Below are 16,981 nucleotides of genomic sequence, written 5' to 3'. Positions count from 1 at the left end.
AAAAAAATCTCATTTAATCTGCCCATTTTAAGGTGGAATTTTCTGAAAAGCCAGGAGATGTCTGAGAGCATGTGCGCCTGTGTGTGAACATGAGTTTGTGTAGACTGTATGACTGTGTGACTGTGCGTGGTGCACAGATTCCCCTTGCTGTTCTTCTGGGTAGTATTGGTCAGTTTCAGTAATTATATCAATAATTGTAGCCTAAATAATTATATAAATAATTGTGTAAAAATTAAACAAATTAAAAATGATAAAATCAACAAAATAAATAGCCTTAACTGACTAAACCTTCAAGAGAGTTTTAGTTAATTAAATAAAAACACATGGTGAGTAATATTTCAACACCTAATTTTAAGAAAGTTCTGCCATTATGTAGCAAAAGACAATATATGTGCTTACTCTGTGTCTCTTTTTTTCAACAGAAGAGAGAGAAAAAAGACACGGGAGCCGACTCTCTAGTTCCACCTTAAATGAGGAGCATCAGCCCAAGCTCCGTTCCCCCCGACTAATGTTTGCGTCCAATAAAGAACAAATCAGTGCCCAACTTGGCTCGTCTTATCATGCAGTCAAAACTGATGATCAAAGAAGTCATAAAGATCCCATTTAATCTTTCGCCTATCTATCACGCTGATGTCTTCATCCTCTTTGTGCAGCGGTAATATCAGCCCATTATGAAAGCAAAATAGATCTGGCGTGCATACAAGGCGAATGAAGTGCTCACTTTGATGTGACAGCGGGATCGGCGAGAGCGGTAATCTGCAGGAATAAAAAAGATCTCAATTATTCTGTGAGCGTAATGTGGGAGAGCAGCTCCGAGCATGCACATCTGCTTTCATATATTGTGACATGCGCTGATAAAACATCCTTGCCAATTTACACTCGCTCTGCTTGACTAATCTCCAACAGCTCTCATAACCTCTAATCACTCCATCAGCCGAAAAGGGGGGGGGGGGGGGTTGGGAGAGAGAGAGATGGAGAGATGGAGAAATACAGAGAGAGAGAGACAGAGACGACAGTATGAGAGGGAGAGCCTAAATGAGAGGGAGATCGGGGCACCATCCTAAATCCAAATTACATTTGTAATGAGGCATGATCCTGTATTTTGTGAGTATTAGGAATTTTTATATTGTGCTTAGAAAGCGCAATGAAAACATTACTGGGCCAAGTGTGTGGGCTGTAACATGCAGCCCAGGAGAGTTGATATAGCCAAGAAGATCTCTTCTTATTAGGCCTTGAGTGGAGATCATTATGATTATGCATGGAGTCCATTACTGTTATAGCCTATCAATGCTGCATCATAAATGTATAAAAGCAAAAACAGAATCAAACTATATGAAGTAAATTATGGAAAATGTACTGTAAATAAAAAAAACAATAGTATGCATCTTAATTCTCATAGTCTAACACACCAATATAATCAAAACCTGCTGCACAAATACAGTAAGAAAAAAAAATCTAATATTCAACACAGCACTAGCAGCTCACAGCTCAGAGCCTAAGACAAAATAAATTTGACAAAACTCACAGAGATAGCAGCTGAATACACCAAGTATTTATTAATACCAGCACAAGATAGTCTGTCGTACTTTGTAATTATGCCTGCAGGCTCCGATATGTCTCCCTGAACAATTATTATTACGCCAATTATCATAAATTTCCCCCTGCACCAATTAACAATATGGGAGGGCAGAGCTGCATGTATTTTAAGTGTTATAATTAAGCCTGGCTCTTTTGTTAATTAGCCTGTTCTGACTCTTTGCTTTTTATGCTGCTCATCTGCTCATTACCAGAGCCATTTAATTCAATTAGCACCTTAATTAGATGAACAGCCATGTTCTGATGTTGCAAATCTTGTTGGAAGAGCATGGTGTGATTAGCAAAGACAAACACTGCATGCAAATCATGGACGCGAATGCCGAAGCGAGACCGGGGGCTTGTGGAGAGGAGCCAGATCATCTGAGTAGGGCAGTTCCAAACAGCCACCCCCTGGGAACCAATAATGAATAAGACTACACACATAACAATGAACAGACACAGGAGCTCAAAACTACTGTAAAGAAGGTTTCTGCTTTCTATATATATATATATATATATATATATATATATATATATATATATATATAAACACAAAAAACCTTCTTTACAGTCATTGTAAACAGATTTTATTCCAAGCCATTTTGGAGCATTTCTTTTGGTCCTTTGTTAATTCTGAATTCTGACACAATGTAAATAATAACTGTCAGATTCAAATTATATCAGTATAAATGTCAAATAGCAAGGTTTTTGCCCTTCTACTAAAAGCAATCAGCTACATTAGGCTGCATCCATTGATGACACATATGTGTAAATGCGCAAACACACATTATTTAGTCCCTGTTGAGAAGTACTGCCACTAGATAAGGCCTTTCTAAATTAGATAAACATGAACCTCCTGGCGCCAAGCCGGATGCTAGGTGTGGGCTAGAGGGGTATAAAGCCCCCCAGCATTGAGCTGTGGAGCAGTGGAACTGATGATGGTGCTCCATCCAATACTTGGGATAAGGTGGGGTGGTGATCATCCAACATCCCAACCTCACTAATGCTCTTGTCTCTGAATGCAATCAGAACCTCATAGCAATGCTCCAACATCTAGTAGAAAGCCCAACAAATGCAGGATAAACTCTTCATACAAACATGTCCACATTGAAATAAAAATTATATATTTCCATATACATTCTTTTAACTGCATATTAGACATCTGCTCCGAAGCTGTAAAGTTGCAGTATGCTGCAGCCTCGCAAGTGAGACTGACATGTGAGATTAACACGGTGGGACTGCAGCAGAGGTAGTCTACTCTCAGATCCCTGTTGACTCCGATAAGAAAGCCCATTCGATGACATGGAGGGACAAACTCAATTAACTATAATGGAGAGAGGCCATTGTGGCTATCCGCTGACGGACGGCTACAGAATTCACTTTTCTCACTCAGGGAGATATTAAAACCCACCGAAAGTATGGAAGACAACAGCGAGTGCTGTGGTGACAGGCTGAACCAAAGGCTATCGATGAGAAATATCCTAATCTGTGGATTAAATGCTTGCTGGCCATAGTTTAATTTGAAGAGAAATGAAAACTATAGCCACTGACTCTGCCACATGAAGCTCAGGGAAAAGAGAGGCTAAAGAAGGCATCCGAGCCCAAGTTCACAGTGGAGAAATCTCACAATGCATTAAAGAGAGACCAGTGATCACTGCTGTTGCTTCGCCAGCAGGTCTAGGCTTTTGTCGTTCATTGTTATGATGAGAAAACTAACCAGTTTGCACCCTTTTTCATGTAACTGCTGAATAAATCAGCTTGGCTTGTAGTAAGTTTGTAAATTTAGGGGTTAAAATAATATTAGTGTTTGTAACGGTTTCTACAGCCTAACAATTGAAATATTAACTTAGATTTTGTTTTAGTTCAGATGATATTTATACAACTATTTTCTACATAGCCCCATAGTCCATAGGCTGATAAGCCTGTTTCATGGATAGGTGTGCCCTGTTCCTTCATTATTTCATGTTACATACCATACCACATCATCTGTCAAACATGGTGGAGGCACTGTCATGGCTGCCAATGCAACTGAATCACTGGTGTTCATTGATGATGTGACTGCTGACAAGTATCAGTATGAAATATGATGTGTAAATACCTATACTTTCTGCTCAGATTCAATAAAATGTTGCACAACTGATAAAATGGTGCTTCACAGTATGAATGAATAATTACCAAAAAAAACCTGTAAAAGCAACCAAAGAGCTTCTTAGGGTAAATAAATGGAATGTCCCTAAATGGCTAAGTCTGTCATGTGACCTTAACTAAACAGCTTTTCACTTACTGAACACAAAACTGAAGGCAGACAGAAACTGCATAGGATTTGCATTCAAAGTAAAAAATGTGTTGGACAGATGATGTGGTATGGTATTTGTTATGATATAAAGAACATGCCACACCCAGGCATGAAACTGCTATTGGTCAATTGTCCAATTACTTTCGAGCCTTTGAAATGAATACTGTGAAAATAACACAATATGGTAATGCCATAATTTTGTAAACACCTAGAATTTAAGCTGAGAGTGTACACTCTCACTCACACACTTTTTACATTTAAATCCTATACATGTTTCCTACTTTCGCTAAATCATCTTCAAAAAAGCACAGAGAGACAGTACTGTTGTAAATGTAAATACATCAGCATGATCTACCAAGTAAAAAGATTTTAAGGTAAACTGATGAAACAATAAACAACTACAAACACAATGGAAATGTATATAGTTGAAATTCAAATGTTCAATGAAAACCACTATTTAACCCATCTAGGTTAGCCTCCAGGTTCATCAGTCTGCTCTGACTGTGGCACCAATATTTTTAGATTAGAGCCTACAAACATCTGAGAGCCTACCGGTGTGCAATAGTTGGACCATAGTTATAAACAAAACAGGCAGTGTGTAAGACATTTTAGTGCTATCAGATGCAGCTAACCAGTTTACTAGGGTCTCATTCATACATAAAACGAAGCTGATACAGACCAATAGGGCTGTCAAAATAGTTGAAAAAGTTGGAACAAGAAATCACAAATAAAGCGTTTTGTGACAACATTTGTTGTGAAAGGTGCTATATAAATACATTTAGAATTGAATTTAATTAAAATATAGTAATTGATAAAGTAGTCTGAAATTATTTTCAAGTTGGCAGAACTACTCTACAAACTAATTAACAAGAGTCAAAACCTATAAACCAAGTTCCCATTCAAATATCACAGCTTTTTGAATGATGAGAGTAGTCAAAATGTATTGCTGCATATACACAATGCAGCCATAACATTAAAACCTCTGAAAGGTGAATTTAATAACATTGATTATCTGATTACAGTGTCACTTGTCAAAAGGTGGGATATATTAGGCAGCAAGTGAACGGTCAGTTCTTAAAGTCGATGTGTCTGAAGCAGGAAAAATTGGCAAGCATAAAGATCTCAGCCACTTTAACAAATGCCAAAGTGTGATGGCTGGACTACTGGGTCCACTGGGGTGTTCCTGGTATGCGGAACAACAGTGTTCCAAGTAAGGACAACTGATGAACCTGTGATCGGGTCATGGGAGCCAAAAGCTCAATAATACATGTGGGAAGCAAAGGCTAGCCTTTCTGGTCCAATCTCACAGAAGAGTTAGTGTAGTGCAAATTGTAGACAAAGTTAATGCTGGCTATAATAGAAAGCACACAGTAAATCACAGCTGCATATGGAGCTGCCTAGCTACAGAACTGTCAGAGTCCTCATGTCCATTGTCAAAAGCCCTTACAATGAGCACTGGACTATGGAGCGCAGGACGTAGATGGCCTGGTCAAAATGTTCCCATTTTTGGTTGCATAAAGAACCATGTTTGGACAAGATCTATAAGTAATAGATTTTTATTTTTATTTTTTTTACAAACATGGTTCTTTAGGCAACCAAAAGTGGTTCTTGGTTGCACAGCATTGCTTAAAGACCTTCATTTTTAGGAGTGTATGTGTAAATATATAAAAAAGCAGATGATTAATTATGCACCACAGTCTCTTTTACTTTAAGTTTACAGATTAGATTTCTCATTAGTAATGTTAGCCCCTTTTGGACAAAAACAATCAGGCATGAGACAACAATAAGGCCAGAGGTCCCCATCGGCCAAAGACCCCTCCTTTACCAAACAACTCAGCCCTATTATTGACACCCCCAATGGGATGATTACAAAAAAAGATGCCTGCCCCAACCCCCCCAAAAACGCCTGACTGTCAAAACGCCTAAACAATAGAGTGGGCTTGTAAGTATCCTGCTTGTATCAGCTGATAAATGGGCCGCTCTTTAAGGAACTTATCTCTTTAGGACTTGCAGCATGAGGAATGGCATCATTTGTACTGTTTGCCTGGCTGGACGAGTCAAGCTGGATCCATTTAAAAGATAGTGAGATACTGTCGACAGCAATAGACAGGGTAATTGCGGAGCCACTACTCTGGTATAAATTACATCACTCCAAATGGCAGAGGGGCCCGCCGAGAGCAAAAAAAAAAAAATCTGACAATTCACTCCACCCGCCACCCCACCACTGCTTATCACTGCTTAGCAGAGAAAAAAGAGACAGGTGAAAAAAATTAAGTATTGATCAAATTAACAGTTTTACCAATTCGTTTAAAAAAGGGTAGGGGCAAGAGAGATGGAACAATTAAATTCCAAAGAGAATACAGGAGTATAACTCATGACCTCCACAGGAATAGGGAATCACGCTGACTTAAGCACAACAAAAATACTTGGCCCTTTTATAAATGTTCTCACAGTCTAGAATTAAAATTTGCACTGTAGACTTACTGTCGTCTATAACATCTGTAACACAAAAATGGCCATTTACTTTACTATTCCAAAAGACCAGTGAAACTACACACTGGTTGATAACACTGTTTATATAGTGTTGCTTTATATATATATATATATATATATATATATATATATATATATATATATATAGTCTCCCTTTAGCTATTATTTATGGATGCAGTGATATTGGAATTGTCATAACATATTAGGTTTATTAGCTATATTTACAAACTTTCAGCTGTACATTTAAATCAAAAGCAATTTAAATAGCCCAACACCACTAATATAACAAGTGCTCTCTCCAAATTCAACACAAAATGCAAGTCTTAATGACGACTGCAGTATGGAATTATTCAACCCCTTAATGACAAGCATATTAAGTACTTAGTAGGGCATCCTTTTGCTGTTATGCTGCTAGCATGATGCATAGCCAGAAACCAGCTTCTGCCAGCGGCCCTGAGGAGTCTTAGGCCATTGCTCATTCCTCGGTCTGTGTGCTGTATCCACCTTCTTCATATCCCACCAAAGACTTTCTATGGGGTCCAAGTAAGGCGACTATGACAGCCACTCCAGAAACTTCCAGGACTTCTTCTGAAACCAAGCCTTGAGGCATACTTGGGATCGTTGTCCTGTTGAAAGGTCGAATGTTGCCGAAGCTTCAGCTTCCTCTCAGAAGGCATGGTGTTTTCTCCTAGAATTTCATGAAACTTGATTGAATATCCAGCTGACCCACAGGTCCGAAAAGTTAAAGTTTTGTTTTACATCTTCACAGAACAGAATCTACAACCTCTGTGTCTTGTTTATATGATTTTGCTGCATTTATAGGGTTGCTCCAGGTATTTTGTAGGGATATGGTGACAGCCAGTGATAGCTTCCTATTTCTGCCATGTCCAGGTAGTGTAGCCAGTGTTTAACTTTAACTAGGTTAGGTATTTGATGTGTTTTATCTTAAGTACACCTAATGCAACTAATAAAAAGTCTTTGATTTGCCACTTGATTTGAGGGATTCTATTCACATTCGATTCTATTTTGCAGTAGTCATTAAAAGTGACATTTTGTGCTGAATTTGGAATAAGCACTTGTTATATTAGTTGTGTTAGGCTTTTTAAATTGCTCTTGAAATGGGGGTTAAATCATTTCAATTGCAATGGTACCTGCTGATACTGATGCATACAAAATGCATGGAGAAACTGGGACTACATTTACCTGGATTAGCATCAGGTAAATAACAGTAACAGTAACAGTAATTTCTGTTTACTATGAATTGGATAAATGCATGTGTAGCATCACAGCCCAGTGTCACCTAAACAGTACTCGTCTGGAGTTAAATTAATGCTTCTTATTAGTGACATCAAATATCTTACCAAAATTTGATGACACTAATAAGATATCATTCAAATCTCAATATTAATAAGTTCCAAAGCTATTATCTCCCGGCACTGATATAATATCATTGTGCATGCCTCTGACATCAGGCAACATATTTATAACCATTTCATGTAATAGCTGTGTCTGATGTAGCTTTCAGAGGTCTTACACACTTCCAACATCTATTTCCCATCAGCACAGCCGGGACAAATTCTGACTCGGCACAGGACGGTGCACATTTTCTAAAACATAAACATATTTAGATGTATATGTAAACAGAACAGAAACAGCCACTACAAAGGTTCATCCTTAGTTTGAATATCAAATGGAAAATTCTGCCTCAGTCTGACCTTACCCAGACAGACGAAACTTATTAGGTTATTATTTTTCCGCCCCATAAAATATGAGCAAGTTAAACCCAGCAATTAATAATGAACCATAAATCTAAATATTCTGATGTATATTTTCAAACATGAATTGATGCTGCCACCAATGCATCCCTGGACATTCTTCATTTAGATGAGGAAAATAATACTTCCCATTTAAAAAATTTTCCTTGCCATTGTTCCGGAAAGAAGACCTCATATCCTGGCGAAACACTATGGGCAGATTTGTTTTCGGCGCGGTGGTTTTATGCATCATCGGCTTGATCTCAATTTACATGTATGTCCTGGGTTATGGTTGTATTCATTTGGGTCAGGTAGTTAAATCAATGGAGTACACTGTAACCTTCTAAGCTAAGACAAGCAACACATTACGAGATATAAAAAGCGACCCTCATTGCTTGAGATACAGGTATAAAAATAAAAGGTTTTATGTTTGTGGTTTTATTAATTTGTCATGACCTTGTGGTACCCTTTAAAATCAAGGCACTGGAAAAGATAGTCGTTTATTTTCTTTTATTGTCTCTTTGTGACAATGAGGATGTTGAGTAAATATCTCAACAATTTGTTAACATGTCACTGTGTCAATAAAGTATGGTAAGAGTAATATGAATAGCAGTACAAAAACTGAAATGAGGACATTTTATTTAAGTAACGGTATATGTAAAAAATGTGCTGCTGGGACATATTTATGACATTAATGCCATCAAAACCATCATACCCCATAATGTTGCCTTGTTTGGGAACCAAACCAAAAAGAAGGGGGAATCAAGCAGCACATAATATTTCCCTTTATAATGTGAGTCCGTAATTTTAAATTCTGTTCTAGTTTCTGTTCTAATTCCTTTTACAGCCAATACACTAACAGTACTTCAAAAAACAAAGTAACAACAAAAGAAAAGAATGACAGAAACAAAATGAGCTTGCAATCATGTAGTCACAAAGTGGTAAACCATAAACACTCTCAATGAAAGCTGCAGTTGTGTTTTGTTAGTGTTTATTTAACAGTGTACTGTGTCTGTTGACTGGTCTAACGAACAACTACAATAACCTTTTTTAAAAGTAGAGAAACAGTAAACTATTCACTGTTTATCTTGAAAGTAGTCTGAGCTTGGAGTTGAAAACACTATCCAAACTTTCCAAGCAGAAATTCTGAATGAAGAATGTTTTCTTTGACTGTTTCTTGCAGGATGTGGGAAATCCTGAGTGTGTGAAATAATCAGTCACTAAATTTGTTGAGTGGAGAGATTATAGTGGATTTGGGATGAAACTCTTTACATGGAAACAATTATCTAAAAGAAAGCAGTATAAAAAGTCTGCATTTCTATGAACAAGGCAACAGAGTGATTAATAAAAAATAAGATAAGATAAGATAAGATAGTCCTTTATTAGTCCCGCAGTGGGGAAATTCCCAAAAAATAATATTAATCTTTACCTAGTTTCCCCCTTTTTAATAACACTGGATTGTAGAGGCCATGGTCACTTTCAATGCAGGTCCACCTAATCAAGGAGATGACTTTCTAGGTTTAAGTTGTGTGGATAAGAGTGACAACTCTTAAAAAAGACCTGCAGAAACTAGGAACAAAGATATCCAGGAACAGGATTTGGTGACCAGAAGATATAAATAAAAATAAAATAAATTTACATCATTTTCTAAGACTGCAGAGTTCAACTGCACTCAGATAATGTATCTTTGAGGTTTGTAAGGTTTGTCCTCACAGATGGCCCAGAAATATAAAAAAAAGATCAGACGTATTTTGCACTTACAGGTGGACACTTTTTTCATGTGTTAAACGTTATTAAAATAATGAGCATGTATTTTATATATTTAAAGCAATGAACACTAGAAATTATGTCATTTCATGGTGGGGCAGTGGCATTTTAGGGTTTGCAAGGTTAACACAAAAATACAATTTAACCATAGAATTTCACAAACAGTTATAGTTAGTTATATTATACAAATGTAGACTCTAACAGTTGAGCTACTTTATTCAGCATAGATATTTTATTTTCATATCTACATATTTAAGGTACATTTTCAATAAAAGTGTTAGATTTTAGCTCACCTTTCTCATCTCTGGAAGCTCTCAGCCGACCTCTCTTGATGCTGTTGGTCTTCTGTACATTGTTGACAGTTTTAATATACTAAATGCAGCCCTATATTCAAAACATAAGAATAGAAAAAAAACATTTAAATATCCCCAAACAGTGCACTGTAAAACTAAAAGCCTGTAAAATATAACTTTGTAAAAAGATAATCATATCACCTATTCCCATATTGCCTTCATATTCTTTAACGGACAGGTGCTGTGAAATTAACTACTTCATTTAAAAAAATATATACTATTGTTGTTAAAACAATCTTTGCAGCAACTAGTAGAACTAAGCCTTAAAGCTGATGCACAGGTCTAACTTCCAATTGTACCATTCCCACTGACCAGCTACAATGTAATAAACAGAGCACTTGCTATTTGTTTTAAACAAGTCAGTATTCTGACTTGACAAATTAGGAACTAGCTAGGCTAGTGCACAGGCTAGTGCAAAACTGGGAGAAGCATAACAATATATCTAAAATATATAAATCTTTAAAGTTACAGATCCAAATCCGCTCTAGACACCCAAGCACATTCCACAAAGTGGGGGCAGGAACACACATTATCACACTGAAGCCTTTTCTAACCCTTTTTGGGCTAGACATTTCTCAGAACAGATTTTTCTAAACTCAACAGTATCTTTCAAGATAGGATGCCTCTCCTTTAATGCATAATGTCTTAAAAAAAACAGATGTATGTTGTAGGAGGTCTATCTCCTTGGCCGGCTCAACTGCTTTAATTCCCAGACATCTTATAGTGATGGCTTCAATTTCCAGGGCTTTTGATAAAATCGTGCAGTCTCTCGTGTATTGGGATTGAGTACCCTGCTATGGGAGCAGTTTAATGAAGTGCCATAGTTTCACCGCCTTGTGTTTGACATAACCTCACTCACCAGGGCAATAAATGCACCATGATAGATGGGAAGCCTGTAAACGTAAAACATACAGCTGTAATTGAGTTAATATGACTTAAAATACTAACTATTTATTATGCCAGATTGTGCTGTCATACAACTTCCACGGGTTAAGCTGTGAACAACAGACATATGTGTTTTACTTCTTTTCACCTGAGGATCCCACAGGAACTTTTTTCTAGCTCAAATTGCTAGAAGATACAATATGTTGTGAAAATGTGAAAATGTTGGCGGGTGCAGAATTTAGACTACTGAGCCACCTTAATATGCAAGTAGATCCATCAAAAGTAGACATTACCTTTTTATTACAATTAATTCTGAGAAATATAAATACAAGTACCTTTGATCAAGTGTCTGTCGCATCCATGACCTTGTATGTCGAGAATAACAATGCTCATCTTGACGGAATTTGACTCCTGAACACCTAAGGAGGAATAAGCAGACATACATTAAGTAAATCCACATCTACACTTACATACTGCAATAATTCAACATCAGAGCTTAATCTACCTACTTGATCGACACATCATTGGCTTGTAAGTCAACGGTAAAGAGATGTACAGGCTGTGGATTTCATAAATGTATACATGTAATCAAAATATCCCTCAGCACTTCAGTTCACATAAACCATACATAAAGGGTGAGCTGGCAGTCGGGTCGTCAGGGACTAACACTGATTTCTTCTGACAGCTCAAGGAAATCACTTTCCTCCACTAAAACCAAACCAATCGCTCTCCTAACACAGCTTGATATCTCCTTGTTTATTTTGTAGCTGGCAGATGACCATTACGTGAGGCCCTTTTCGCAGAGGTACTACAGGATATCTCGCAGGTCACATCATTCTAGGGAGGTTGATGACTCGGTTAGATCTCCATCACCCTCCACTCAGGCGGAGAATATGTCCTCAGCAGAGGTGCGCTGTTTAGATGGTGATGGAATCGAGAGCAAGTGACAGGCCACTGACAGCCGTTTCCTGAGGAGATGCCTCTATTAGTCCCCCGTTACCCCCTAACTTGTGTTTGCATTGATACAGTATGGTGTAGGAAGTGGGTCAGATCCACTGCCACTGTGCACCATGTTTGTACTTGGGTCAACGTGATATAACGGATGTGCAATCCTGCGGCAATGCAAATAATATAAAACTTGGCCCTTTCTAAAATTATATACAAGTCGATGCTATTGGTAGGGGAGAGTGAGGCTGAGACATGTGTAACTAGCGATGGGCAATATGGCGATATTTTATCGAAGTTGTGATAAATCTTATTTTGATACACAATTTGCTTTTCTGAACATATCTCAGAGACTGTCGTTGCTGGTCACAACACTGAACAACTGCACATTCCATTACAGGGTGGTTTAATTAGATGCAGGGCAGCAGATTATGCAGCATTATGGAAGAGTATTTGAATGGCCTGTCACTACTGATGTATTTTGGCTCATGTCAAAGTATTGTGATAAATATTGTATTGTATTCCATATTGCCCAACCTATATGGAACTCTGCCTCAGTTTTTGTATTGAGTTTCTGCTGTTAATCTGAATTACTGAAGTATACAATGATTATATAATCTTAAATCTAAACATAATATAATATTTTAGCAAATATTATCAGTGTACCCCTAAAATTAGTTGGAAGTTAAAGGTTGTGACCACTGAATTTATATAACACTTGGACCCTACATAGAATGCCATTTTTACCCATTCTTAATCATGAAAAGATAAATGGACAAAAGATAACTCTTTAGTATAAAGTTATGCTGCAGCTGTTTAATATGTTCTGTTATTGGCTGCCTACTCTCAAATCTAGCTACTCTGAAAGTACAGGTGGATCAGTTTCTCTACACTACTCATTTGGCACTATTATTAAGATTAAAAATAACATTAAAGGTAGAAAAATACAACAAGAGCCTTCGGTGTGTGCCCCAAGTGATCCTGGGGGCAGTGATGGTGATGCATTCATTTGAGCCAGGAGCAAATAATCCTGACATGTGTATAAAGTGGCAGGGTGTAAAGGTTATTCACTTAGTGCACCGGCTGGCTGTAATTTAAAACAACTAGCCCCCCGGATCTGTTCCTAAGGCCAACCTCCCCCCGCCCCAACACTTTCACAAGCCTCCCTCAGCGAAAGTTTTCAGCAGGATATTACACACTAGAGCAGGCACCAGATTGTGTGAGATTACGACAACATCCTGGAGCAGTCTTGCTTCTGTAATATCTCCATGTTTGCAGTCATGGCCTGTCACCCCAGCTGACCAGTGGGGACGGCTGGTGGGTCGCGCCCGTTCCTCAATCAACTTCAAGTGTTATTAAATAGTGACCTCCATAAAGAAAAGCACAATGTAATGATGGCTTAAACAAACGCAATTTATCATCCTCCTCACGTTGACATTACTTTACCCTAGCACAGCCAACCAAACAGGCACAGTTCAACTGGCTCAGTGGCCAGGCTCTGACCCCAACAGGGACTTCCACTTGCCTCAGACCACACAGTGACATTCAATACAGCTTAACTCCCCCAATGTAAAAATGAATATACAGAAACTGACTAAAGGTTGATGCTTGTGAGCTCAAAGTGTGTTACTTTGAAACACAGTCATAATACATTTTTTATGACCATTTTTCAACCTCTCGTTTGTCCTTAGAATTAAATGTTTTGCGCCTCTGGTCATAATATCTGTTATGGAAAATAGCTACGTGGGTAAAACGTGAGCTGATTTTAACAAGGCCATTTAAGATGAAATATTGGGTACCCTGCATATTCAGTACTTAGTACCACCAACTTTGGCAAGTAGCACAACTACATGCTTTTTGTAGCCAGCTTTTTTTTTTTATTGTTGTTTGAGTGGACATTTGCCCATTGCTGCTTGCACAAATTCTTTGGGTGTCTTCCATGCACTGCTATTTTGAGTTCTATCCACAGACGGAGGCTGAATTTGCTGCTATGTAATTGAATCTATTCTTCCCCAACCAGTAAAATGTGTCCTGTGACACTGGCTGCAACACAAACCCAAAGTACGAAGGACCACCCTAATGCTTAACAGTTTGAGAGGTATAGGATACTTTTCATAAAACTCTGCACTGCAGCCAAAAACTTGTTTTATAACTTCATCAGTCCACATAACCTAGTTACAAAATGTATCTGTTCGGATGTTCGCCTGAAGCCACCTGACACTGAATTTGTGGTAAGGATGCAGGAAAGGTTTTCTTATGATAACTCTTCCATGAAGGTCATATTTGTGGAGTCACTGCACAGTAGAACAGTACACTCACCAACTCACCAACCTGCTAAATCTTCCTATAGGTCTTTTGCAGTCCATGGGATTGATTTTTGTAATGTGAATGATCTCTGTAATGACTGGCTGTCCTGCATGGGGCCTTAACACAGACTGATCATATATATATATATGCTGGTTTTAACATCACAAAATCAGTGATGTTGTTTTGCAGCTTAGTTTCTGCATGGACTGTAGGGACAGGTGGGCGACCAGTACTTTTAAAAATATATCATATATAATATTGATTATTATAAATCAAAGTGTTTACTTTGATTTAACATGATATGAGTTCTTTGAAAGTCATATATTGCAGCAGAGTGTAAGTTAATAAAACACTTGCAGAACAGCTCTGACAGTCAATTTTTTGAAAACGTTCTCTATGGTAAAACTGGTAAGAACTTTTTGGAAGCCCTGGCCTTATGTACATGCCAGGTGCTTTTTTAAGCTCCAGGAATCAATATTGCGAGCGGGATCTGCTGTTACGCAATTTGTTAGATGACATGATGTTTTATGTTTGAATAAACACCATGCAAATATGCATAAATGAAACACTTTATAATGTTAATTTTTATGTTTATTATTAACTAGACTGTTCTTTTCCTGATTAGTAAATTAGACGTAATGAAAATGTACTGATTAATCATTCATGAGAATATTTGTTATCTGCAGCCCCAGATAAATTAATCAAACCAAGAAGCAACCAAATAAGAGACTTGTAAATCACAGAAAGGCCAACATCACACAGTTCACATGTTACTGTTGAAACAAGGTAAATGCAAACTTTTTTAAGACTGCTGTTCTCTAAGAACTGGGCTGGACACCCCTGTCCTGAAGTGAGAGATGATGTCTGACCCAGACTTTCAGAATACTGGATGGATGCCTGCCATTCCCCTGACTGTAGCTTCGGTTTCATAACGAGCATTACGGCTATAAAAAGTCTGCATTATTAGTTAACCAATAAATGTGCTGTATTGGTCAGAGCCATCAAACAGGTCATTCAGGAAATTATGTGCCAGCTGGATTTTTATGGCTATATTTTCTTATGTAGTATACACTCCAGGTCAATGCTAAGCTGAAGTTGGTGGACACTTCATCCATGGAGTCATGATTTTTTATATACATTATTGACTTGGCCTTTATTGATTGCAGAGAATGTATCACACAAATCATTTTGCACCAAATCAATAAAGAAATCTTGTGGAAAATTTATATTAAAAGACCTTTGTTTGCTTAAGTGAGTTTCAGACAGGGCGTATTGAGTGTTTTTCTGATTAATTGAGTTAGTTTAAATTTGAGCACTGCAAGCCTATTAAAGAATGCATTCTTAAATCATACTCTGCCATTTGTGATTGAAATGAGATTTTCAATGCAATGAGAGGACTGTTAAATAAATCAGAAGTGCATTTTACAGTGAACAATAAGGGGGACATAACTCTCGTGAAGCAAGGTCTTTCCATCTTCAAGTCCAGCACTTACCTGCGTGCCTTTCCGTGGAGCTAGTTATTTGCTTCTCAGCATGATAACATTAGCAGTTCTGTGTAATGATGGAGCTGACAAAGCAATAGATAACACTGGTAGTTAAAGAATTAAGGACAGGGGAGTGGCTTTGTTAACAGTTTGCTTTATCGAAATAGAGGGGGATTTAACTTATTGCATTTATTAAAGGTTGTACAACAAATTCAATTAAAAAACTCATAAAAAGCTTAGATAGGTATTTAAAAAAAACAAACAAAAAAATTTAGTTACACATGACACGAGCAAATGATGACATATTGCACAGGGCAAAAAAGCAGGGCAACCTCTGACAGAACGCCAATCTGTACCAATTAAAGCCGAAAACTGATTCTGACTGATAAATAATTGCAATGTACAACTTATCAATTTATCCATCTGACATGTTACTCAATTAGAAGCTAAATGGCACTTGGGCCAGATGTTATGGCCGAGCATATCATTTTTGAGCTCTAATCGCATAATTGATGCAAAAAGGTCACTTGGGCTCAGAGGTTTAGCTCACTCTGCCAAACGGCACAAACAGTGAGGGGATGTCTCACTTCAGTGACACTGAAGGGCAGACTTCCCAAGGAGGCCACTTTTTTATTTCTATCAGTTGATCATTTCTGTTTAATTATGTGGGGTGGATTTTGGAGTAGATAACAAGCTGTTATCTCCAAGTAAGAAGGATAGAAAGGATATCAAAAAGATAAAGTCCCATTCTAGATACCTAGATTGCTGATGTTCAAATATTTTAATGATCTTTTATCTTTACAAAAAAAAAAAACAACCTAGAAATTTTAAAAAATAAATGCTAAAAATCTGCAGGAGATACCTGATCGCATGTATGTGTATGCAAACAACGTAGAGGTCTTAGATGCATTAGTTTTTGAACTGATAAAGCCATCAATGAAATAATCAAAAGGGAGGGAAGCGAGAGGCTCCACAGCACACATAATGGCCCAAGGGGATTAAAAGATCACCTGAGTCAAGAGGTGTGTTAAAGACTATGAAATGCAGAAATGATTAGGGAAGATATACATGGCGCAATACTTGATGAGTAATTGAGAAAGGCTGCATGCACAGGGTAGTGAT

Source organism: Salminus brasiliensis, chromosome 19 (genome assembly GCF_030463535.1).
Source record: "Salminus brasiliensis chromosome 19, fSalBra1.hap2, whole genome shotgun sequence".
Taxonomy (NCBI): Eukaryota; Metazoa; Chordata; class Actinopteri; order Characiformes; family Bryconidae; genus Salminus; species Salminus brasiliensis.
The sequence above is the reverse complement of the archived record's forward strand: the minus strand, read 5'-3'. Positions refer to the sequence as shown.